We start from the raw sequence: 25,306 nt of genomic DNA on the forward strand, positions 1-25,306 counted from the left end.
AAATCATATTTCACTTAAATACATAAATTCGGTTTTTAAGATTTTCCAGCTTTATTGAGGTTTAAACCGGTATCCAAAAACCTGCACAAAATTAACGTGTACAATTTGATGAGTTCAGACCTTTGTATACACTCATGTTAACATCATCACAATCAAAGTAATAATTTGTGTCCCTTTGTTGCTATTGCTACAGTTTTTAATTAAAAAAAAATCTTGTAGTTGCATCTTGTATTCTTTCAGTGTGCAGGAGAAGAAAAGAAATGTGGACATATTCGTAGCAGAAGGAATCAGAGAAAATGCCTGGTGCATTTTCAGGTCTGTTGGTGGTTGGTGATGTCTGTGTCTCCTATGGCTTCTAACGTCTTTAAGATCCTCTGTACTTAATAAGTGACAGAGGCACTTCTAAGAAGCAGTAGGTGTGTGCCTGTAATTACCCCTGTGAGACAAAGTCTACAGTTGGTATATGCTTGCTTCTTTCTAGGGAGCCTGTGATGAGCCCTGAAATGGTGTCTGTCAAGGACATCAAAGATGATTATTGCACTTGAAAGGCAACCTCAGTGTTTATTAATCTTGGCAGTAGGATGAGGTGCAGTGGTTTCCAAACAGGCCCTGAGTCAAAATCCCCTGTGGATTTTTGTTTGTTTGTTTGTTTTTTGTATTTTGTTTTTTAATGTAGAGGAGGTGGCCCTGTCACCAGTCAGACTGAATCTTTATAATAGGGAGTTGGTCCTAAGTGCTGGTGTGATTAAAAATCCCTACAAGAGATTCCGACACAAATAATCCTCAGACCAGTCTGTGTAGCCACCTGAAGGCAGACAAAGGAGACCTAGGTGAGGGTCCTAAGCCACTTTTCCTAACTATATGACCATGAACAAGTTGATTAACTTCTCTGCATCTGGGACACCCGGGTGGCTCAGCAGTTGAGCGTCTGCCTTTAGCCCAGGGCGTGATCCTGGAGTCTGAGGATCGAGTCCTACGTCGGGCTCCCTGCATGGAGCCTGCTTCTCCCTCTGCCTGTGTCTCTGCCTCTCTCTGTGTGTGTGTCTCTCATGAATAAATAAATAAGACCTTTAAAAAAATAAAAAATAACTTCTCTGAATCTCATTTCTAATATGGGAGTCTACATGGCTACCCATAATGTTAAAGTTTTTAATAAACCACATGTGAGATGTATCTGGTGCACAAGAGGCTCCCAAAAGAATTCTTGTCTCCTCTTCTAACACAGTCCCTTCCCCCCTGGTTAGTAGATGTTATTACCTGAATGCATCTCCCTAAAATTCATATGTTGGAGCCCTAGGGCCCAGTGTGATGGTATTTGGACATGGGGCCTTTGAAAGTAATTAGGATTAGTTTAGGTCATGAGGGTGGGGCCTTCGAGATGGAATTAGTGGCTTTAAAAGAAGATGGAGGGAGATCTCTCTTTTTGTGTGTACACAGCAAGGAGAGGCCGTGTAAAGAAACAGTGAGCATAGCCATTGCCAAGCCAGAAAAGGAGCTGCCACCAGGAACCAAATCTGCCAGCATCCTGACCCTGGACTTCCTAGCCACCTGTGAGAATTAAATCTGCATTGCTTAAGCCATCCAGTTCAGTCTATGGTATTTTGTTATGGCAGCCCGGACAGACTGAGCTACAGGCAAACAAGGCTTGCAATTGCACTGACAAGACAGTTCAGTGGAAAGAGCACAGTGAACAGAGTTTTGTTTTTGTTTTGTTTTGTTTTGTTTTCCTGAAAATAAGCCCTCTGTGAGCATCTTCTCAGAGCACAAGCCTGGAGAAGCTCAGAATGGGCAGCCCATCTCAGCCACAGAGAGGAGCCCGAGCCAGTGAATCGCAGCTGCCTTTGGCAAGACATGGACTCAGATGCTCCAGGAACCTGGAAATAGAGGGAAAAATAATGTCTTCTAAAAACAAAGATAAATTAAAATACATTATAATAGATATGGTGGAGAAAACCAGGAGATGGTAATTAAAAGCATTATAGAGGAATTTAGAATGACTGAATATTCCATCATGGAAATCTGGAGTGATCTCCATGGGAGAGGCGGGAAGTGACTATAATTCTCTACATAGAAACTTGCACCTGTCCTGGCTAGATGTAAATCATCGAAGGAGGAAGGAGATGGTCAACCATTAACACAGAAAAGGAAAGAAAGTCTCAAGGCTCAGAAAAAATGGGAAGAATTCAGTTTCATAATGATTTCACTCCTGGTGGAAGCTCAGAACCCATAGTTTATTAAAACTAGCCTTTATGGCCACCCAAGTCCACCCTGAAATTTTATTCACTCATTGATTCACTCATGCATTGAACAAATATTTGTTGAGTATCAACGATGTGCCATCCCCTGAGCCGGTGTTGTGTACACATACAGGGGAGCCCACTGCTTATGTTTATGGTATATGTAATAGGGTGGGAGTATTTGCCTTTTTGATGAAATTCTACACCTTTAATCAGATTTTCAAATGGTTAAGAACCACAGATCAATGGGCAAATTAGCTCACTCTGTTTGACTATTATAATCCAGGAAATATCTGCTCCTTTATTATTTGTGGAAGTTTTTTTTTTTTTTTTTTTCTAGTGCACTAGTTAGATGCTTTGCAAAATGTGCAAGGCAGACAGAGAAATCCTGAAATCCCCATCTGTGGAGGAAAGTGAAAGGATGTATAAATCTGAGAACAAAGGTGCTCAGAGTTAAATTATTTAAATATTTGCCCTAAAGAAATATCCAGAGATTAGCACTGTGCAGATCTCTAAAAGGAAAATGGGCATGTGAAGTTGCAATTATTCTGAGTCATAAGGCTGATTTTGTAAATAAAAGGTTTATTTTTAACAGACGTTGTATAGCATAAAGCAGCGCCTTGGCAAGCAGGAGAGACAGCCTCCTTTCAGGCAGAAACACTGGTAAGACTCAATGGTATGGACACCCAGAATTGTCAGTCTCCAAATGAAAAACCAGCTAGAAAACAAAGAGTATGGAAGGGCAGGGCTCGGGGTGGGAGGGACAGGGTGGTCGCAAACCTTGGGAAGTGACTGCAATTCTACTTTGGTTTCCTTAATATAACTTGCATGAGTGGATTTGATTTTTTTTTCCCCTTTTTTTTAATGCTAGAGCAATCAACAGTTTTTCTCTATTTCCATCCTGCCTGCAGGCCTCAATCCTGAGCAGTATTGCTTGGTGCAGACGTTTTGGCAGCTCCCATATATTGTAGGTTTAAGCAGGTTTTTAATCATCCCAGACAGAGGGGGCTCCTGTTATTTCAAACCCGGAGCAGGCTATGAAATGGGAGACTCATTAGGAACAAAAACGGACGCGCTCCAATTAAACTAACTGTTCCCTGGCAAAACCCCGGTGTCTTGGGGGGTAACTTTGTTTAAGGTTTACAGAACACACAAGCGTGCTTCAGGTGTCATTATGGAAAAGCAAGTCAAGGCATGACTCACAATTGCTTTCCCAGTCAGATTACTCCTCATTTACTGTCGCCTGGGAATGTTCAAGATCAGGGCCTCCCTTTGGCACCACGGTTTTCTTCGGAGATAATTACTGAGGAGTGTTCGGGGCACCATTAAGTTCAGATCTCTCCATTAGACTTCAGAGCCTCGTTGCATAATGATTACATTTCTTTCAGTTGTTTTACTTTTAAAATAACTTTTTTTATTTTATGCCCTGGAACAAGGACACCATTGGTCCGAGGACCAGTCCCTCCCAGTCCCTTCTCCCTTTGTGGATTCCTGTATGGGTCGTACCTCCTAGGAGCTGGGGCACGTCTTCGGGAGAACTTAGCTTCCCTGGTGATCCATCTGGAAAGACTGACCCTTGACACTGGCTGCCCAGTAGATTCACCTTAAGAGCTTGCAAAAACCTGTATCTAAACTCTACTCCCAGACCTTCTGGTTTTAATCACTCAGGGATTTTTAAAAATTTACTTATATTTAGAATAAATGCCTCCAGTTATTCCAGTCAACAGCCAGAGTGGAGAACCACTGACTTAAGCGTTGTACCTTCCATCTCATTCATCAAGAGAGCTTGGAAAGCCAGACAGGCACTGCCGGGAAAGCCCCTTGGAGCATTTTCAGGGACGTTGTCCTTGAAAACAGAGAGAACTTCTTGCGAGGCCTTGCCAAGCTAAATCATTTCCAGGTGCGGCATTTTGTTGAACCCTCCCTTGTGACTCCCCATTCTGAAGCTCGTGTTGGGAGCTCAGTTGTGACAAAATACCCAGAGATGGCCCGTGTCCCTTCATGCCTCTGTTCTGTTCCACGTTCTGTTCTCATGGCTCAGACCCAGCCTCGGCCTGCCCGTGACCCAGGCAAAAACCAGCTTCCCCTAAGACCCAGCTCAGCCCTGGAACAGGGACACCAACGATGCTCAACTGCTGAGCCCCCCGAGTGCCCTTCGATTGTGGACCTTTTGAAGGGATATGCTTAAGGCTTACAGTACAAAGTGTGTGATTTGAAAGTTGGTTAAGAGCAAGTTTTTTCCTAACTGAGGGCCTTTATGGCTGCTACTTCATGCAGTAGGTGCTGTTGCCATAACTAGGGTAGGAAGAAATTCACATGTCGCCTCCTGGAAGAAACCTTCGAGAAGCAACTCCTTCCTCTGTCTGTCTCTAACACCTACCCTATTTTAATTTCTTTGTGGAATTTATGGCACATCCAAATTTCCTTTATCTATGTGTTTTGTTCAGTGTCCAGCTCTGTCCTCTGGAATGCAAGCGTCTGAAGGGCAGCTGCTCCTCTAGCCTATCTGCTATTAGAAACCAGGACTTAGAGCAGCGTCTATGTCAGTACAGCAGATGGTAAATAAATATTTGTTCTTGACCAGTTTTCAACATCAGATAGACCTGGGTTGACATCCTGGCTGCATCCATTCCAATTCACATCCCTGGGCAAGATAGGTGACCTCTCTAAGCCTCAATGTCCCCCATTCTGAGGATCTTTATTGCTATCCTGTTGACTTAACCACTTCCAAGGAGAAAAAAATGCCAAAAGGCTACATTTAATGAGCAGATCGACCAAAAATTTGCCTGCAAATTCCAACAAGATGTCAGGGGAAATAGTATGTTTTAGAATCATACTAATTCATAGTAACCATTCCCAATAATTGGACAGTACTTCCCTGGCAGGGCAGCTGCTGTGATCAAACAAGATGCCGGATGCACCCGAAAGGACCTGCACTCCCTTCTACACTGGGTCCGAAGCTGCTCTATATTCAAACCGTGCAAGAATGCTGGATACAAGCTCCCTCAAATTCGATTACTCCATTTTCAAAATAAAGTTGTGTCAAACTTTATTCATCGTGAAATTCATCCAACTTGCCCCACTGTTTAGCATAATTTGGGAACCTGTTTGAGCTCTCAAGCAAGTCAGATCTTGAAAAAGAAATCATACATACACACACACACACATACGCAGTTGCGTACACATGCACGCATATGCTAACTATGTTTTAGGGAAGTTTATTTACTAAATAAATATTAAGTATGAACTCTCTGACCATCGGTATATGTATTAGAGCTGGAACAATGAAAGCCTTCTCTGGTTAGGCCCTTTGGTTTGTTCTAAAAGCACTGCAATAAATGAGGGAAGCTGGGAAGGGCCCAAGGGTTACTGGTTACTTTTATCTGTCACACCTGTAGTCCCAGAGTACATTCTCCTGGTTATTTCAGAGATACGCCATGTGCCTGCCGAATCAGAGGAAGCATGTCGCTGGCTTTGCCTTTGTGTGAGGCATTCGGTATGACCAGATGGGCGTCAGAAGAAGCTTGTTAAGTCTTTGCAGACATCTGATCTGTGTTAACATCATCATGTGGGAATCCCCGGTGTTTTACAAGGACCCTCCAGCTGTAATATAGAATTAATTCCCGTAGATTAACACGTTTGATATGCAAAGGCCTGTACTTCTGCTATTACATGAGTTGACCAGATTTCTCTAAGCCAGAGTCAAATGATGCCTGTTGAACCCTCTACTGTCAGAAATGCCCCATCAATTGTCCCATCTCTCTCTCACTTCTTTGTCTCTGCTGGCTCTTCATTACGTGTATATGTTATATGCTTAAGTCACTCTGCCCCTGCCCGTGCTACCCTCTTGCCTTGGGCAGCCCCATATGGTGTAATGGGTTATGGGCCAGGTGTGTTGACTGTCTCCAGGATGTCTTCGCTCTGATGATCCAATGACCCGATGACCTCAGTGCTGCGTTTACCATTTCTACCTGGCCAAATGTAGTCCTCCTTGCTCTCCCGACCTCATCCCCCATCCATCAGTTACCCACGCTAAAAATCCAAGAGTCACCCCCTTGGAACTTCTCCTTTCTTATTGACTCAATCACTGACTCATGGTCATTTTACATCTCAGAAAAAATCTTTGGGATCTTCCCTCTCTATTGCTAGAAGAATTGACCTCACATGGCTTTACATTCTTTTGCCTGAAATAACATATCACCAGTTCCAATGTCTTTAGTCTTGGATTTCCCTCCCTCCCTCCTTTCTTCACCCCTTAAATTGGTGTTTCACAGTCCACATTGTAGCCAGAGGGAGCTGAGATACAAATCTGACAATGTGAGTCCCTGGCATAAATGCTTCAGCAGCTCTTCATCAATTTCGAGAGCCCCAGAATGGCCTTCCCAGCCCTCCAGGACCTGATCACTCCATGTCTCTCCAGCCTCCCAACCTGCTGATTCCTGATTTGCACTTTAAAATTTTTAGCAGATGAAATTTTCTAATAGTTCCACACACAGGGAGTCCCTGATTCCAGAACCCCAAAGCTTTGTGTAGTCTGCTGCCTTCGCCCAAAATCATCATCCTAACTTTATTAGCTTGACTAACCCTCATGTACCATTTAGGATTCTCTTGCACCACAGATTTATCTTCCCTATAAACCTCTCTTGAATATGGATGCATTTGTGCCTACTTTATTTAAAAAAAAAAAAAAAAAAAGGTCTGATCTGGTTTGATTTAATAAGACCTTTTTGGCAATAGCACCAACTCAGGTCGGCAGTTAGATACATTTTGGTCAGATTCTTGCCACCAACCAGCTATGGGATCTTGGACAAATCACTTGCTGCTCCAATTCTAAGTTACTTTGGCTTAGTAATGACTTTTTTTAAGCTAGAAGCTTTCCAAAGTTCTCTCCACCTTCCATTTTCTGCATCTTCTCACCAGGGACAAAGCATCTCAGAATTGTCAATAAATCAGCAGTTTAGAACAACGACAGGCCTTCTTTATTGATCACTCTTAGGTAAAGTGGCTTTTAAATGAAGTCAATATATGTGTTAAATGTATTCAAAATAATTGCTTTATATACTTAAACAAATTGTCCAGTCTGCCTAGCCCCATCTTATGGACTGCGGTAGGTTTGTGGGGTTTTGCGGGGGTTTCTTTTTGGGTTTTTTTTTTTTTTTTTTTTTTTTGGTTTTCCTTCAACAGATGAAAAGATCCCAGTTCTCAGAAGAGAAACCTCGGCAGAAGGGAAGGAGCATAGATTTTCAAAATCAGACCTGGATTCAAATCCTGACACTATCATTTACTTTTTTTGTGACCTTGTGGAAGTTATAAAACCTCTTTAGTTTTTCTTCTGGTAGCAAAAATTGAAATAATTACTGCAAGAAGACATATTTCAAACAAACATCAGACTCCTGAGAAAGTGCCTGGCACACAGGAGGCACACAGGGGGTACAAAGATATCGCTGTTATTTTTGATCTGGTGATGATTATGATTATTGTCATTGTACGAGCTAGAGTAGAGAAGAGCAGGCAGGGGCTGATCGCCGAATCTTTCACTAGGTCAGCGTCATTGGTACCGGCCTGAGCTAGCCATCAGGTGCTGTGATACTGTGATAAGAAGCAATTTGAGAGTATTAGTTCATCTCCTTTACACTTAAGGGAAAAGGAAGCCAGAGCGGTCAAATGACTTATCCCAACACAATTCTTCATCAAGTGTTGCTGCAGGGACTTGAACCCCACCTTCTGGGCCAAGGCTTAAGTTCTTCCCTTTAGCTTATGCTTCTCAAACTTCAGGGAACATCCCCATCCCCAGAGCTTGTGCAACACAGATTGCCACATCTCACCCCGGAGATCCGGATTCAGTCAACGCGGAGGGGGCTCGAAATTCTGCATCTTTACCAAGTTGCCAGGACTTGCGGCTGCTGTGCTTTGAGGAACACTGCAACGGGCAACTCTGTTTTGAATTGGCCAGGAGCAGTTCTTGGCTTTCTTGAACATCTCGCTCCCGGGAAGCGGCAAAGAGGGAAAGATGAGGCCTCGTGCCTTGGTTATTCCCACCAGGTTTTGTATGGGGTAGAGCGCTGCCAAAGAGCGGAGGCGAGCTGTGCTGCCTTTCGTGCCTCCTAACTGCACGCGTAGACGTGGAGCATTAGGTTCCAGAAAAGCATGCTCCCCAGATTTATTTTATAAAAATTACAGTTTGTTTTGGCTGACATGTTTACAGTCCTATTTGGAGCTTGCAGATGCACACTGAAGTCTGTAATGTCTGAGATGAGAACTTGGCTCTGGCACTCCTCGCTTACTTCTGGGCAGTAGGAAATCTTGCAGCTTTTGTACTTTGGTGGTGGGAAAAAAATACAAGACCCAAAGCTATCTGGGAAGCTGATACACGGAATGCACTGAGGAATTGAACATTGCCACCTATTTATCTCCTCTGAGAAGAGGGAAACAGATTATATTCCCAAAGTTCATTTGTTATTGTCGGCAGTTTAACACTCCTGGCTCATATTTCCATAGAAACAATCATAATCTTTTGGCTGCCTTCTGCATCACAAAAGGTTTTAATGATCTTACCTGGAAACCAAATTACCATTTGTGGAAATAATTTCGAAGGAAAAATGTCTTCTGCGATGTGGCAAGAAGGGAAGAGTGGTTCAAAGAACCAAGGGGGAGCGTTTCTTGGGGGAAGAGGTGCTGTGCCAGATGAGGTTCAAACACAGAGCCAACAAATTCTGTGCAAAAACAAAAGCACTTTAAACCCCGGTCACGTTCCTTCTCTGCTAAGAGCAGATAATACACACCTCCCGGAGTCGTGGTGAGCAAACAGGAGAGAGTAGGGGCAGGCCCTCCGCCACCAGGGCTTAAACAAAGTGGGCACTCGGTAAATTGCTGTTTCTGGAGGAGCACGCTTCCCTGGGTTGGTTCTGCGTCCTCACTTCCATGGCTTCTTCCCCTCCCGCGGTTCTGTGGTTTCTACCCACACAAATGTGGCCACCAAAGACACAGGAAACAGAGGACAGATGGGGCTTCAATCCCGTCTTCCTCAATCATGCCGAGCAATTCCACTTACCCTGTTCAACCCAAAATTTTATACCCCAACCTACTTTGGCGATCAAAAAAAAAAAAAAAATGAAATAAGAATAAGAACTCTCCATTTCAGGACTCACTTGCCTTGAAAGGCAGATTAGTGACTTTTTTTTTTTTTTTTTTTTGCACTCATATTTTTTTGAGCTTTGGTTACATGTCACATTTTCAGCTTCTGTATAAGCAACTTATGAAACCACTTCCTAGTGTGTTTTTCCTAGAGGAAACCTGGTGGGTTTTTTTTTTCCTCTATCTACATTTATATTACATTCAAATAGGAAATATTTAAGGGGAGTCTATTACATCTATTTGTGTTAATTAAGGGGAAAAGTGTGTGTGTACTTATGAATGAATGTTTACTGCTTTGGGTGGATATTTCAGAAAACATTCATCAACTCATTATCTAGCTCCTTGGACATGTCAGTTGTGTCCTCAGTGCTGGGGGTTGTGAATAAAACTGACAAAAATCTATCTAATGGCATTTAGAGTCTAGTGGGGAAGACCACATGAATAAAGTATGACTCTATGATGGTGGTAGTTGCTCAGAAGAATAAATGAGTTTAGAAGAGGTGAAGGGAAATTGAGGGCAAAAAAAAAAAAATACAGTTCTGGGAAAGGCGGCCTCCAGAGATGGCTAAAGTGGTAACGGAATACTGAGCTGACATCGTCAAGGGAGTAAGTCATGTAGAAATCTGGGTGAAGGTTGGTCCAGGTAGAGGAAACCACGAGTGCAAAGGCCCTGAGGCAGAGGCATGCATAGGATGACCAAAGCACACGGAGGAGACCGGTGCTGCTGGAGTGAATGAGTAAGGGGGAAGTGATGAGAGCTGAGGTCAGAAAGTCATCACGAAAGGTTCATGCCACAGTTTGCATGGGTCCTTACTTTTTACTTTTAGAAAAATGAGAGCAATTGGAAGAGATGTTGAGCAGAGTTGTCACATGATTTGCTGCATAGTTTAAAAGGTTTACTCTGGGGGCACCTGGGTGGCTGAGTCAGTTGAGCATCTGACTTGATTTTGGCTCAGGTCATGGTCTCGGGATCGTGAGATCAGGCCCACGTGGGGCTCCATGCTCAGTGGGAAGTCTGCTTCTCTCCTTCTCACTCTCCCTCTCCCTCTGCCCCTCCCCTCCCTCATTCTCTCATTCTCTCTCCAAATAAATAAATCTTTAAAATAATAAAAAATAAAAGGTTTACTATGTAAACTTTTTTTTTCCGATGGAGAGAGGCATGGATGGATAGACGGATGGATGGATAGATAAAATCTTCAAAAAATAAATAAAAAGAACAGAGGGGCTAGAGAAAGAAATATAAAAGATGACAACTGGATGTGAATAAAAGGTGGAGCTCAGGAAGGGAACAAATGGAAGGAGACAGGTTATGACAAAGAGGGGGAGAGGGAAGAGAGGGGCCTGGGAAGAGAAAAGCTCTTCTGGGTGAGGAGGGAGGAAAACCAAAGGGCAGGCCAAGGCAGGCACTGGCAGCCTGGGAAAAGGGAAGCAATGGCAGGAGGTAAGGGCACAAGATGAGCAATGACCTAGAAGACAAAACCCAGAAAGGATAGGATGATGGCTTGGATCAGGCGATGGCAGTGAGGCGCTGAAAATTGGTCCAATTTGGATAATCTGTAGTGGATTTGCTAATGATTAGTATGGTAATGGGGAGCTTCCTACTTGGCATCACAGGGATAGGGAGCAGATATTTACCTGGAGAATTCACCTTTCTGAGACAGGTGGAGGCGGGGGGAGTCCACTGAGCAAAAGCATCTGGTATTAAATGGCCACAAACAATGTTCACATGCCACTTATTCTTAATTCTCCTCTCCATTGCCCGAGAGAGCATTCCAAAGGTGGAGACGGACGCTTTGGGAAGATTCAGCCGCTTCTATTAGCAAATTCCAAGTTGTGATGCACACGCCGTTTCCACCTCCGGCTAGTGCATTGTCCAGTCACTAAACTTTACGCCTCTTGTTTCAAACCTACATGCACCTGTGCGTTAGCCCTTTACACTATGAGCGATTTTGCAACTAATCCCGACTTTCAACTAGAGAGGGTATATGGTTCTTTTCTGGAAACGTGCTCATCCAGGAGCCCTCCCCTGCAGCCCTCATGGTTAATTCAGTTCTCAGCACCTGGAGAATCCATCACCTCCGTATCTCTATGTCCATCTACAGCTCCCCAGCTAGTCCACCACGTTCCTAATTCATCTTCCACTTGGAGGAGCCTCTTAATTAGTCTCTTTGCCTGTAGTTTAGCCACACTCACCTCCCAGTCTGTTTTGTACATAACAACCCCGGTGATCTTTCTAAAGTGCAAATCCGATGATGTCTGGCCTCTGCTTACGATCTTTCATTGGTCCCCCAGGACCCTGAAGACAGAAGAAGCAAATCCCTTTAGCATGCTTACAGAGTCCTTGTGATCTAGTCCTGCTTACTTTACCAGCCTTACATCTCGAAATATAATCTTTTTCTCCCCCATCCAGTCCATCCTCTCTGGGTGGCCCCTGTTGAAGCCAGTCCACTCAGGGCACTGAGTTCTTGCCCATGTCTGAGACATTGCAACAACTTTTCCCTCTACTAGTAATGCATTTTCCTCACCTTTGTACGACCCCAGTTATCCTTTAGATCTCAGCTCAGGTGACATCTTTTTTTTTTTTTTTTCTCGGAAAACTGTCCAGATTCAAGCATTTGTCTGGCGAACTACCATGATGAATGACCATTGCTCTCACTAGGATGTCTGACGACTGCCCGCTTACTTCTCTGCATTTCCCATTGGACCATAGGCCGTGAGAGAGCAGGGGCTACCTCAGTCATACATATTGTATCCCCGGCACCTGTCCCAATGGTGGGCACATACTGGATGCTCAGTAGTAGTTACAGAATTGTCTTGGCTTTAAGTAGAAAAGCATATGAATTATAGTTGAGGGCAGCCCCGGTGGTGCAGCGGGTTTAGCGCTGCCTGCAGCCCGGGGCGTGATCCTGGAGACCGGGGATGAGTCCCACGTCGGGCTCCCTGCATGGAGCCTGCTTCTCCCTCTGCCTGTATCTCTGCCTTTCTCTCTCTGTGTCTCTCATGAATAAATAAATAAAATCTAAAAAAAAAAATTAGAAAAAAGAATTATAGTTGAAAATTCGTTAGAGCATTCTTTGCCCGTTCACCCCCTGAACTCCAGTCCTCTGCCGTATACACACATGTACACATACACTTGCACTTTGACCAGACTCAAATTATTTCATGAGAGAACCATACTTCACTCTGGACAATGCCTGGGTTCTCATATTTAACATAATGGTTGATCCTCTCCTTGAATCTCTCTCTTCTTTTGACTCCTATGAAAATATTACTTCCTACGGTCTCCTTAGATTCCTCCCACCGCTCCTGCTCCGGCCCTCTCGGCTCCTCTTGCTCCTACCGTGTTGACCCCTTGCTCTTGTCTCATGCTCTCTGTCTCTCTCTCTGTACATCTCTCTTCCCTGAATATCTCATTCACTCCTGTCACTTCAACTATCATTTATATGGATTAATCTAATTTTTATCTCAAGCTCTAGCTTCTCTCCCAAAGTATAGCTTTGTATTTTAATTTACCAACCCAGCAGCTGTACTTGATTCCCCGCTTGTTATTCAAATGCAATTCCGCCAAAATTTTAACTGGCAGATGCTTAACAGACTGAGCCATCTAGGAGCCCCAGTTCAGATCATCTCTGATGCCTCGTCTCCTTGATCTCTGCACCACTCAGCTCTTCCAGGTTCATCTCTCATTCTTTCCGCCTGGGGATGTGACCTCTGGCTCAGACCTTTGCAGAAGCCCACTCCCTGGTCTTCCTGTCTCTGGCTTCTCTTCTCCTTTCTTTCATTGCTGTCGTTGCTTTTGCTTTTGCTATTGCCAGATGGAACAAACAGGACACTGCCGTGACCATGCCACTTCACCACCCAGAAACGTTCATGAAATCCTCATCATTCAACTCTCCTAGAGATTCTTGCAACTTTTCACAGTCTAGCATCTCCCACATTTCCAGTCTGGTGAATTCCGTCCTGAAGCCACTGTACAAAAAAAAAAAAAAAGCTAGCTGCGGGTCTCTGCTTATGACCATTGCTGAGACAATTCATGCAGCTTCCATTGACCACATGGGAGAAGAGCCCTGCTTTTATGTCATTCATTCATTCATTCACTTAGTCATTCAACAAATGAAGTTATGAAAAGCCTAGAATGACCAAGCAGTTTTGTAGGTGCTGGGGGAGACTATGAGAAGATAGCATTCGCATCTAGAACTGAGTGATGAGAAAGAGCAAGAAATAACAAGGGGGAAAGAAAGATCACAAAGCACAAAGGCCTGAGGCAGGGAAGATCTTGGTTTAGTCAGAGAACTGAAAGGCTCTGTAAGGAGAGAGCGGTGGGGGTGGGGGTGGGGTGGGGGTGGGGGGGTTGAGAATAAAATTGGTCTCAGTTGAGATCAAAGAAAGGCCAATGCATGGTGAGGAGTTTGAATGTCATCCCCAGGGTAATGGGCAGCTACTGAAAGGCCATTGCGGGAAGTTAAATGAAAAGTACACTTCTTAATCTGGCTACTGTATAAAAGTGAAAGCAGGAAAATCGGATGCATATTCGTGGCCTGGGTGTAAGGCTATGTTAGGAGCCTTGGTGACAATTAGTACTGTAAAGTACTAATACTTTGCAGTCTCCAGAAATTGGTGATTGGATTATATTGAGAGGTCTCGCATATTTTAGTACATAGTGGACACTGAATAAATGTTGATTGATTCATTGAAGGGATGATTGAACTACTATGAATCAAACCCAGATTCCAGGAAGCATTGCCTAACAGACCTCAACCCCCTACTTCTCTGCTCCTCTCCCTCTTCCAGATTTTCACCGCTCTAGAAACACTTTCTCACAGACATTAATCTTCTTCCGTGGATTTAGTGATTCATGCTCATTCCTTACCTCCCTGCCCAGACTATAAGTTTCTTCCTGATATTTATCCCCCATGGCCCCTTGCATATTTTGCATGGCACATAATCAATGTCAACCTTTTTGAAGAATGAATAAATAAATGCATGAATGAGATGAGATGGAAATTGTGTGCAAGTCAAAGGTCTCAAGTAAAGAAATGGTGACTGAGCTCCAGCATCTGAAATCTGAGGATCTTTCCAGATAGATTAAACAGCTATGCAGGTTGGTTGCTTTAGGCTCTGCTCCCCCTGCTTGGAAGCCCAGGACTGACTGAATGACCAAGAATGTCTCTGTTTCAAAGAACCGAGCCCTGAGAGGCAGGGTGAGGCTGACTTGTGCGAATATGGACGGGTTCTCATGGCTTGCTCGGTCACACACTGGTTTGTAACAAATATCTGAGCCGATCTGAATTATAGTTTCTTCCTTCGTCGAATAGGCATAACAGAAGAAATGCCTCAGAGCTGGCTCGTGAAGAAATAATAATGATTACTCTTACAAATAGAGCTCTTGCTCTGCGGCCTACAATACCCTGAATGCTTTAACTGTACCATGTACTAATCTATTTATTGCTCCTGGTAACACTAGCAGGTACACACTTTTATTATCCACCTTTTATAAATCATGAATATGAGGCACTTAACCACAGCACCCAACACAGAAAAAAAGCATTCTGTAAATGTTAAAGACGAAAAAAAATGCAAAACTGGAATGCATCATTTTAGAACTCAGCTTTGTTGCTGGTTTCGACCGTGGATGAAGGGAAACCTTTACAACTTCAGTTTTCTCATTTTTAAAATGGACCGATATAAGGCATGAGTGAGACAAAGTGTGCCAAAGTGCAAATCCACATAAAATCACACAAAAATCCTGGATCAATGCAGATGTTTGGAAAGTGTGACAGGTAATTTTTACCTCAACGTGTGTAAGCTTCCAGCCCATTTAAATGCAGTGTTTTGGGCAGCCCCGGTGGTGCAGCGGTTTAGCGCCGCCTGCAGCCCAGGGTGTGATCCTGGGGACCCTGGATCAAGTCCCACGTCAGGCTCCCTGCATGGAGCCTGCTTCTCCCTCTGCCTGTGCCTCTGCCCCTCTCTCCCTCTGTGTCTCTCATGAATAAATAAATAAAATCTTTAAAACAAAACAAAAAAAAAGATTTAAAAAAATAATAAATAAATGCAGTGTTTTGAGGAAGAATCATCATAAGGGTCTTCCAAGGAGAAAACTCATTTGTCATTGTTTTGTTATTGCAGTGAACAGTCTTTGGGAAAATCATTGTCTGTGACTTGCTTGTGTCCAGAGGATTGACAACTTAGAGTAAAATGAATATCCCGGTAGCTGAAGATCTTGGTTCATTTCTAGTCTTATCCATTGTAGGGAGTCTGGGCCAGTTAATTAAAGCATTACCCCCGGGTGTCCTTGCACCACTTAGGAAGCACCTCCTCCTCCATTATCTTTTGTGATCCTCCTGGAAGTGTTTTAAAGGAAGAACATTATCCCAGTTCTTTCTTTTCTGAGGTTCTGTGTCCTGTAATTCCTAGGTTAGTCCTGGGCTTACAGGAAACACCTGCTCTGTATCTAATTGCTTCTGACCACTAAAATGAAAGGAGAGTGTCCCTTCGTCTGGTCATTAGCTTATGTCTGCTAAATTGTTTGGTGTTCCTTTTCAGTATTTCGAAATGTAATTTCTTCAGAGTCCTTTCTTAGTGAAAATTGGAAATTCAGAGATAGGAATGCTAATTAAAGCTGCCCTTTCCTTCTGAAAGAGAAGGTTCTCTTTCTGTACGTTAAACACACACACACACACACACGTCTCAAGTGACTTGCTTCTGATGAAGTAGAGTCCATCTTTGTAGGTTTAGTTTAGGGGTTGGCAGTGTTTCCTATTAAAGGTTATTCATATAACTTAACCCTGTAGACACAATAATGGCCCTCCGAAGGCGTCTACCTCCTAATATCCAGGGTCCATGGATACGCTAGTTAATGGAAAAGGTGACTAAGGTTGCAGATGGACTTAAGGTTGCTCTTTAGCTGACTTGAAAGTATGATGATTATCCTGGATAATCCAGGCAGCCCGGATATAATCACAAGATGGATGAAAGAGAGAAGCAGAAGAGTCAAGTTCAGAATGATGCTGCCAGAGAAAGACTCAGCTGGCCACGGCTGGTGTTGAAGATGGGGCTAACCACAGCCAAGGCATGTGGGCGGGCTCTAGGATCGGCGAAGCCCAGGCAACAGTTTCTCTCCTAGGGACTTTTAAAGGAGCACAGCCCTGCTAACACCTTGATTTTAGCCAAATGAGACCCATTTCAGATATCTAAAGCCATCCACTTTGTGGTAATTTGTTATAGCAGCAAAAGGGAAACCAGCACGAACTGATTTCAGCATTGCAATAATCTAATGGTGGAAAACAAGCAGTCTCCTGCAGACCCAACCTCCCTCACTGACTGACTACAAGTTGTAGGAAATGTGTCATTTTCAGAAGATAAGTAATTCCCTAACTCCAGCTCTCTAAGCCTCTGATTTTGGAGCTGCAGTTGGGAGATTTTTTTCCTCTACCTCTCTTTGTTTCCAAATGAAGTTTAGTGCGTGGTGCCAAAAAAGTTCCCTCAGATGTAGCCCCAGCTTCCCAGGCTGCTAGATTGTAGTGGATGTTGGAAGCAAGTCTTAGATGTGTCTGCCGTGGGAGCCCTGGCAATAGCTGCACCATGAGCAGTACCGGACGCATGCACTATTAGGCTGGGCCTTCATGCCTAATTGACCATGTCTTCTCCTTCTTGTGGATTTTTTTCCTTCTCACTGGAAAAAGTCTTTCTCTTCCATGGTGCATGATCCCTCCTAGCTTCTTTATTTACTATTATGCAGAGGTCTTAACTTTCTGTTTGAGTGGAAAGACACTGGACTGAGCGTCCCAAGACTTGGCTACAAATCCCAGTTGCCAAACCTGAGCCATTCACTTCAGAGAACTAGCATTTGTAGAACAGATGCGTACTCTGGCCCGCGCCCTACATCCGAAACATTTACCGTAGAGGCATTCGCTGAACCGTTACTGTGCTTGTTCACCCCCAGCAGGAATGTGCACGTGCTAAGCTCGGGGTAAACGAGACTTCTGTATCTACTGGGGCCTCACCTGTTCTGACTTCGCAGATGACAGAAATGATCTCAGGGATGACTGTGTGTGTATGTGTGTGCACACGCGAGTGTGCATACATATGAATGAGAGAGAGGATGAATGAACGAGCAAATAAACAAGGGGGATTTAGAAGTGCTTTCAGAGAAGGACATTGAAACTTCTACAAATACTCCTCCCAGAGATCCCTACAACCCTTTATACAATGAAACATGTTCGACATAATCATTCAGTGTCCCTGGAGATTTGCAATGCATTTCAGTCCAAACCTGTTGGGCTTTCTTTCCCAAAGTGCTGCTGCAGGACAGGAAATGAGCCAGGGCAGCTCTGAGAACATCCTGGTCCATCTATGGGAATCTCATGCCTAAGAACAGAGAGGATCAAACTGATGAAGCAATCGGTCTAGGGCAACAGGGCCCTGCCACAAGTCAATGGGGAGGCATCACGGGCTAGGAGCAGACACTGAAGGCCTCGTGGCCTAGCTCTGGCTGGCGCAATATCCATGGAGATGCCAGTCTTCATGCTTTAAAGCCTCCTGCTCAGCTTCCAGGCTATGGCTGAGAAAGTGGAACTAAAGAGATAGTCTACATTGCTCGTTATGGGAGCTTGAGAGCTTAATGGATCAGGGAGGTGGGACAATTTCAAGAAGTAACCCTTGCTCAACCCTTTCCTATAGTCTGTTTTACTCATATTTTAGATCTCATCTACCTGGAAGTCTGAGAATTTCACAAGTAGAAAACAGGCTGCATCCAGCTGTGTGTTCTCGACTCTGTCACAGCGACTGGCATGGAGGATTGCTTGCCTCTTCCCTCATGACTCCCTCTTCATTGTCTTCCTCTCCTCTCTCTTCCCTTCCCTTCTCCCTGCTACCCCTTATCTCCTGAGTCCTTCCCCTCATCTTGTTTCTCTTTTCTTTGCTCTCTTGATCTTATTTCCAAGAAAGAACTTGATGCTGAACATTCACATTTCAACACGAGGTGAGGGCCACACCACATGCTACCTTTCTGGAAGCCATTTTCATTTTAAACCTTGTTTCTCTTGGTTTCACGGGACCACAATAAGAACAAAATAAAACAAAAATAGTGATCTTTACAAATGACACCACATGGATGTGAGAACACGGACTCTTGAGTGAGAATTTCTGAGGTTAAATCACAGGTCCTTGACTTCTAGCATGTAATTATCAGGGAGGAAAAATGTTTCCTCTACCCTCTTAGGTTCAGTTTCTGGAGACCTGCAAATTAGATTTACAAAAGGCAGATTAACAGGAGAAAAGACATACAATTTTCATTTTATATATTTGGAAGTTCACAGAAAACAAGTAAAACTCATAAAAGCAAGAAATTAGACCCCAGGGCTTATGTATCACTTTAACAAAAGAAAGGGAGTTTGGGCCTCAAGGGATGATAAATTGTAGGGCAGTGACTAGGAAATATATGAGGGAAACTAATAGAAGATAAGGCTTCTTTTAGTTAGGCTTGTTTATGCAGACTTATTTTGGTGCCCACTCTCAATCTCCAGTGATAAGAATTGCTTTCTGATTCCTGGCACAGGAGAAGGAGAGGGCAGTTTCACAAAGGGAAATTTATGCCACAGTTAGGTAGATAAGAGGAGGACCGAGAACGTCATTGCATCTGGTGATTCTCAAATGCCTTCAGCTCAACATAACCGTTTTTATTTTTTAAAGATTTTATTCACTTATTCATGAGAGACACAGGCAGAGGGAGAAGCAGGGTCCATGCAGGGAACCCAATGTGGGACTCGATCCCGGTACTCCAGGATCACGCCCTGGGCTGAAGGTAGACGCGCTTAACCACTGAGCCACCCGGGCACCCCAACATCACCGTTTTTCCAAAGTGACATATTTCAGAATGGCATATTCTGATTTTTTTTCATAATCTTGGGCAAGTTACTTAAGTTTTGGCATTTCGTGTCCTCATCTGTAAACGTGGATTAATAATATTACCTAGCCTATTGAGGGGTTGTGATGATTCAATGAGATAGTTCATGTAATGTGTACAGTACACTGTTACAAGGTAGGGGCTCAATAATATAACCCTAATTATAACATAAAAAGCAAGGGATAATTATTATTATTATCCACGAAAATCACTGCCCTACAGCCAGCCCATTATGGTGGCACATGGCAAGACCATTTGTAGAGAAAGAACATAAAAAGGACTGTGACATGAGAGTCGAAGTTGTATGTTGGATTAAATGGGTGAATCCAGGAGCCCACTCACTTTAGTCCAGAAAAGCCAGGAAAAGGAAATCAGAGCAGGCAAAAAAGTCAGAAATGGCAGGGAAAGAGTCTATTTTTAGGAATGTTTCCTAGTTAAATTCCCAGATAATCTGCTGGTTTGTCTATATGAAGATTATATACCGCATGAGCTTTGATCATATGATACATGAGAACTGTTTTCAAGATACATTAGTGCAATATTGCTGGAAGTTTTTTCAGGTGAAAAGTCTTCCCCCTCTCCCCCTCTCCCTTATGGATCCAATAGGCACTCAGACCAGAAGGTTGGATCCTTAATTGTTTAATGGACAAACATATACATATTTTAAAGAAATCCATTCCAAATGCATTTAAGAACCTTTCAGAATGAGCCCTGCAGCTAAGTGAAACAGCATGAGTCCTGGCATGTTTGAGTGGAAAGTTTATTTGGAGGACATGTGGGGATCTTTCCAAGTCACTGAGAAACCCCAAGACAGAGGGATGTGATAGACTTTGGGGTAGGGATAGAACAGAAGGCACTGGGGTAAATAACTTTCATCATTTTGGTGAGAAAAATCTTAAAATTAGAAGAGACTCCAAGTGACACCAACCTTGTCCTCATTCCTTGCTCTATAAAGATGTTAAGAGGCCTTTTACAACAATTTTCAAGTCCCATTTTTCTTCTTTGCCTCAGGGGCCTCTACCCAGCCACGTCACCATCACGAATTCGCCCCAGTGTGCACCCATTTCCATTCCTGGAAATTCATTTCTCCTCTCCTCGCTTGTTTTCAAAAACCTACATTAGGCTTCTTTCTTCAGAACCCTCTAGAAAATGCCGACTACGTTGAGGTTTTGCTTCTCTTACTTCCTATTTACTGAGATCAGAAAATTTTTCTTTTAGAACTTAATTTCTTTCTAGTTTCTCAGTGGATCATCCCAATTTCTCCTGCAGTTAACAATTCAGGGATCATGACGAGCTGAGTCAAGCCAATTTTGTCCACTTTCCACGGTTTTTGACCACGGGCAAGTTAGTTCTGCCCTCTGCACCTCACTTTTTAAGCCTCCTTAAAACACAAGATTGAATTATTTCAACTCTAAATGATCTCTAAATGTTTTTACAAATATAAACTAATAAACTTAAGTTTGACTCAACTAGTTCCTATATGCATTGTCATTCTATTTATATTTTTGGAGAATCCCTAGGTAGGTAGATAAATCTATCTAACTTAAATATTTTTTTTTCACATTTCTCTGTATTTATTTTGGTATTTGTATGACACCGGTAGGATGAGGAGCATTTTTATAACAAGGAACATCACCTGGTGGAATTTCAAACTGAAGCTAAAACAAAGAGGAGGAAATGATTAATTTCAGATTTCAGGCTAACCATCCCTTTTGAGATCATTTAAATTAATATAATGGATCCATGCAAGGAAATTGAAAGTCTCCTCACTGACCCTCTCTCTCTCCCAGACTGGGCCATTGGCTTGGGCATGCCTCTTGGAATCCATTTTTCCTTTCCCAAGGGTTTCTGGCAATATTTCCCCTTCATAATCCTTAATAGAGACCCACTTAAAGAATCACCAACAAGAGACAGGGAGGCCAAAGGGTGCAGTAGTGAACGGTACCGTGTGCAGAATCTGGCACCCAGGATTTGCAAGTTCAAATCCCAAGTCTGCCAAGCACTATCTATAAGACTTCAGACCAATTATTTAATCCTTTAAAGCCTACATTTTCTCCTTGAAACCAGAGAAATAGTATAGATCTCATAGCATTAGGAAAGAATTAAATTAGTTAATAGGTGTGAAGATTTCAGACTAGTGCCTAATACTTATACCATCTATATAACTGTTAGCAGCCATAATGGAGTCAATCAAATATAAATCATGGTTGTGTCCTTTATTGAATGTAACTTTGTAAAAATAATCTCAATGATCCTTGGTTTTATTTCTTTTTATTTTTTTGCAATAGGAATAATAACACTTCTCTCATTAGTTTAGGGTAAGATTAAATAAGTTTATACGTGGAACATACATAATACAATGCCTGGCTTAGAGTAAGTGAGCAAGAGAAGTGAGGTTATTCCTTTGGCTTGCTTTTCTTTTGGAAGACAGACCTTTGCTGGACATCTATTATAATGTAAAGAAAAGGGTGAGCCTGAAAATAATGAGAGAAGGACAAGGAATATTTTAATGTAACTAGGTAGAGGCTAACAAGCTACTGCAATGAAATGATAGAACCATCACCTGGAATTATTTTTTTTAATAACATAGAGCCAACTCTTCTTTCCCAAGATGACTCTAGAAATATCACTCTTCCCCAGGTGCCCCCCCATTTCCCTAGACTGGTCAGATGATGCGTAAAACTCATGGATGGCCCTGCTAGCATATGAAATCCTGCCATGCATGAGGTGTGCCTGTGAAAGAGCCCCTGGCATTCTTGAGAGCCAAAGGATCCTGTAGCTGGAGTTAGCAGGAGGAGCTTAGAAAAACAGTCAGTAAAGGTAGCTGGTGCAGATCGGGATTGGCTGGGCCCCCAAGACCCTCAGCCCATGGATCTCGTGTGAGGAAAGCCATTGTACTGACGTGAAGTCCTGCCTGGAATTAACAAAATTATACCCCTGAGTCTTTCTATGCATTTCAAAGATGGTGGCGGTTTCTTTCCTGGAAAATGAAATGTGATGATTTAAAAATTCTTTGCCTAAGTCTATAAATCAAGAGATCAACTGATGACTATTTGCTGAAATCTGCTGAGGGGTATAAAGGGAGAATAACGAATTTGGAAGTCAGACAAAGCAATGCTTAAATTCTGCATCTAGGGGCTCCCTAGTGGGTTAAGGGTCTGCCTTTGGCTCAGGTCATGATCTCAGGGTCCTGGGATCTGAGGCTCACTCCAGGATCCCTGCTCAGCGGAGAGTCTGCTTCTCCCTCTCCATAGCCCCTCCTGCTCTACTCATGCTCCCTCTCCCTCTCTCTCAAAATAAATAAAACCTTTTTTTTTTTAAAAAAAGAACAATAAATTCTGCATCTATACCTTTTTAGCTGTGTGGCATTAGTCAACTCACTTTACTTCTCTGTATCTTAGTTTTGTTCTGTTTTGTTTCTAACCTTAAAATGGAATTGTAGAGGATTAAAAGAGACAGTTACAGTTCACTTGACCTAATTAATTTCTGTAGTTAAAAAAAAAAAAAGACTTTTGACGTCCTATAGTCAGATGTTGTCAGAAATTTCAGAGAATGGTTACATAAAACATTCCTTCACCCATCAACTTCTGAGAACTGCTTCCCCTGCACTGGGCTTGCTGAGAAACTGAAAATAACATGTTTAAATTGATAGGTGGTTGGGCAGATAAGAGAGATATTTCTCGTAAACGTATAATCCAAAATGAAAAGCACTTACAAAAGCCAACTTGGTGGCCCAACTGTATTCCTGGTGCCCAGAGGAGAAAAATAGACCAGGAGGTCAGGAAGTCTTCCCGAAACTCAACCTAGGAGCAGAGAGGGTGATAGGACCAGGGAGGAGCAAAGTCCCTTCCTCCATCTAGAGCCAGCAGAAACCCTGAGGAGCTGGCCCTGCTGTCATAATCGCACAAAAGCAGGCACTGGGCTCAGCTCTCCGCAGCTAAGTCTCACAGTAATGGCAAGAAGTGGACAGTCACACTCCCATCTTGAACTTAGAAAACTGATCCTGAGAGATGGAGTGGTGTCCCCAAGGTCACTGAGCAAGCAGGCGACCGAAGCAGGATTCAACGGGGTCTGTGTCCCCCAAAGCCTGATGGTGGCTTCCGATGATAAGGCAGCCCCTCATTTGCAATGAGGCCCTCCTCTACAGTCTCCCCACCCACCCCCCGTGGGCTCTCCCTCCCTGTGCCCTCCCAGTGCTTCCTAGAGCCATCTCTGCAAGTGCTGGTGCATTTGTCAGCCGCGTTCAAGGTCACGCTTGCTCCCTTTATTACACCGCATGTGCCCACAGGATCGGGTTGGCCTTTCCGTCCGGGTACTGTTCAGAGCTCACCGTGACAGGGCAATAACTCTTAAGAAATAACCGCGTGAATGAATGAATGAATGAATGCCCATTGCCTACCAATCACTGTGCCCACCGCAGCTTTGACCAGTAAGTTAACCACTTTATGCTTCGGTTTCGTCGCCCAGAAAGTGAAGATGATGCGACATCCGCCATGCACAGCGTGGGGATGAGTCAATTGTCCATAAATCACTGCACTATGTGCACTATGGATCAGCACATGCGAGACGCTCAGGAAACGTTCACCATTAAGGCAACCCCGCTAATTCCCGTGAATCCCTTTACACAGACAGCTTTATTTTTTTTTTAAATAGAGAACTTTAAATAAAGTATTAGAATCTCAACTTCACAGAAAAGGAGCTGTGTGTTTTCAGAGAGGCTAAATTTCTTGGAGAGAATCACACAGCAAGAAAGTAGCAGAACCAAGAAATGCCCCCCCACCCCACCCCAGGGCCCAAGGTATCATTCATTTTCCTACTGAGTTCCAGGGGTGGAAAACCCTTTTACATCCAGGGTCCCGCCTGATTCTCTTCCCCAGCACTCTGGGGCTGGGCTCCAGCAGAGCAGAGGGGACAGGCAGGGGATTAGCCAGCGGGGTCCTGGCCTCGCCCAGCCCAGAGCTCCCACAAAGCGGCTGGGATGTTTGGTGCGGTTTGGCGTAGAGCCCCCCTGGGATCCTTCAGCACTAATGACGCCAGAGAAGAATCATCTGGCTTCTTGTTTAGGAACACAAAGTCCTGGGCACCTGCGGGGCGCAGGGTTGAGCACCTGCCTTCGGCTCAGGGGGTGACCTGGGGTCCTGGGATCCAGTCCTGCAGGGAGCCCGCTTCTCCCTCTGCCTGTGTCTCAGCCTCTCTCTCTGTGGCTCTCATGAATACATTTTTTTAAATTTTTTTATTTATTTATGATAGTCACAGAGAGATAGAGAGAGAGGCAGAGACACAGGCAGAGGGAGAAGCAGGCTCCATGCACCGGGAGCCCGACGTGGGATTCGATCCCGGGTCTCCAGGATCGCGCCCTGGGCCAAAGGCAGGCGCCAAACCGCTGCGCCACCCAGGGATCCCTACATTTTAAAAACTTAAAAACACACACACACACACACACACAAACTGCGGAATCCTCTGAATCACACAGACTCCCCACTAGAGAGCATTTTAAAGGAGCACCTTGGGTGGCTTCTGTCCCCAGGGAAGTTTGTGAAACTTTGCTTTGAGATGGGCTGAAGCCAGAGGGGAAGGGGGACAGGCCACCCGCCCGGGTGAACAGCAGGCCCCCTCCCGCCCCCATTCCTGCTCCTGAAGCAGAAGCCCCCGCTGGGCCCCCGGGTGACGTCCTGGGGGGGGGGGGGGGCGCCCGAGGGCCCCAGAGGGGCGACAGTCACCCCGGCTTCCGCGGGAGCTCCCGGCCACCCGCTGGGTCCCGGGGTCCCTGGAGGGGGCGAGCTCCGGAGCCTGGGCAGGGGCGCAGGGGCTGCGGCTGCACCTGCCCTCCGCAAGCGCATCCTCCGCCCCTGGCGTGCCCCGCCCCCCGCTCCCCTCTCCCCTGTCCCCCTCGCCCCCTTCCCTTGTGCCCCACTCCCCTCTCCCCTTCTGCCCCCTATACCCTTCTGCCCCCTTCCCTTCTACCCCATTACCCCTCTCCCCTTCTCCCCCCTCTCCCCTTCTGCCCCCTCCCCTTCTACCCCACTCCCCC

The 25,306-nt window shown here is 44.3% G+C and overlaps 1 protein-coding gene across 5 annotated transcripts in view; it reads left to right on the plus strand.

Moving 5' to 3' along the window:
* KCNIP4 (potassium voltage-gated channel interacting protein 4) overlaps window positions 1–25,306 on the plus strand; it is a 1,121,260-nt gene that overhangs the window by 868,526 nt on the left and 227,428 nt on the right. The window lies entirely within an intron of this gene.

The sequence above is a fragment of the Vulpes vulpes genome, chromosome 14, assembly GCF_048418805.1.
Source record: "Vulpes vulpes isolate BD-2025 chromosome 14, VulVul3, whole genome shotgun sequence".
Lineage (NCBI taxonomy): Eukaryota > Metazoa > Chordata > Mammalia > Carnivora > Canidae > Vulpes > Vulpes vulpes.